Below are 1,551 nucleotides of genomic sequence, written 5' to 3' on the forward strand. Positions count from 1 at the left end.
TCCTTACAGGATGTGTGTGCTGCTGCACGGTGGTCTATGCCACACTGTCATTCGATTTTACAGCCCGGATATACATTCCGGCCTGGGCTCGAGTGTCTTGCAGTGGTCCTTGGGCTTGACTTTTTTTGAAAAGGCCGTACCCTCAGTATGATGGAGTGAGTATTCTTGTTCCCACAGTGTTTAGCTAACGCAATGTGGAGTTCCCTTTGAAAGGGAAAGTCTGGGTTACGCATGTAACCCTGTTCCCTGAGAAGGGAACGAGACGTTGTGTAGCTTTGTCATACTTGGACATGCCTGTGAATTGTGTCTTTGCTTCAGATAATAGAGGCTGATGGCGCGGATCACAGGTACTGTTTTTATATCACACGACATGCTTAATTGCCATGGCACTTGATCACGGCATGCCTATAAATAGGCATGATGTTACACAAGCTTCAGATACCAGTCACACGCTAGGGCGATTCCCACTGAGTTCAGTTAACACAACGTTTCATTCCCTTCTCAGAAAACAGGGTTACATGCGTAACCCAGATGTTTTTGTGAAGTAAAAACAAAACAAAAAAACAAAACAAACTAAGATAAATCATGTCAGAACATTTTCCACTCTCAATGTGTAATTACGACGTATAAAAATTAAGTGAAAAACAATCATAAACATTTTAGGAAAAAATAGGGAAAATAAAAAAGTTACAATAACCTGGTTGCATAAGTGTGCACACCAGTAAAGTGTGCACAGCCCACTTCAGGTCACCCCACAGATTTTTAGCTGAATTCAGGTCTTGGCTCTGGCTGGGTCATTCAAAAACATTGATCTTCTTGTGGTAAAGCAGTTCCTTTGTTGATTTGGATGTACGCTTTGGGTCATTGTCGTGCTGAAAGGTGAAATTCCTTTTCATATTCAGCTTACTAGCAGACACCTGAAGGTTTTGTACTAATATCGACTGGCATTTGTAGCTATTCATGATTCCCTCCACCTTGATAAAAGCCCCAGTTCTGGCTGAAGAAAAGCAGCCCTAAAGCATGATGCTGCCACCACCGTGCGTCACCGTGTAGATGGTGTTCTTTTGGTGATTATATATAATATGATTATATATAATAATTTTATTTCAGTGTGAGGAAAAACTGAAACTGTATTGAAACTGAAACAAAACATCCTCTGATCCTGAGCAGGAAAACAAGGTGTGTAAATGTCTATATGAGTTCCAGTTTACGTGAACATGATATGATCAGAGCAGAAGGAAAGATAATGAACTCTACATGGCTCTGTAGCAGCTAAACCCATACAATAATAGCTTAACTGTGCCTCCCCTTGCTAGCAACAAACTAGCCTTGTTAGAAGCTTTATATTTTATCGGTCTGGTAGTACTACAAACAGTGACAATACCCGAGGCGAGTTTTATGAAAAATCCCAACTTTTTCTGATCATGTCATACGTTACCTCAGTGTCCATAAAACAAAACTCTACAGAAGGCTACTAGCTGAGCTGGAAAAAATGTATGAAGAAGAATCTGGACTCAGCCCCGGATAATTAACAGTTGATTTTAGCCATGA

The sequence above is a fragment of the Ictalurus punctatus genome, chromosome 12 (assembly GCF_001660625.3).
Source record: "Ictalurus punctatus breed USDA103 chromosome 12, Coco_2.0, whole genome shotgun sequence".
Lineage (NCBI taxonomy): Eukaryota > Metazoa > Chordata > Actinopteri > Siluriformes > Ictaluridae > Ictalurus > Ictalurus punctatus.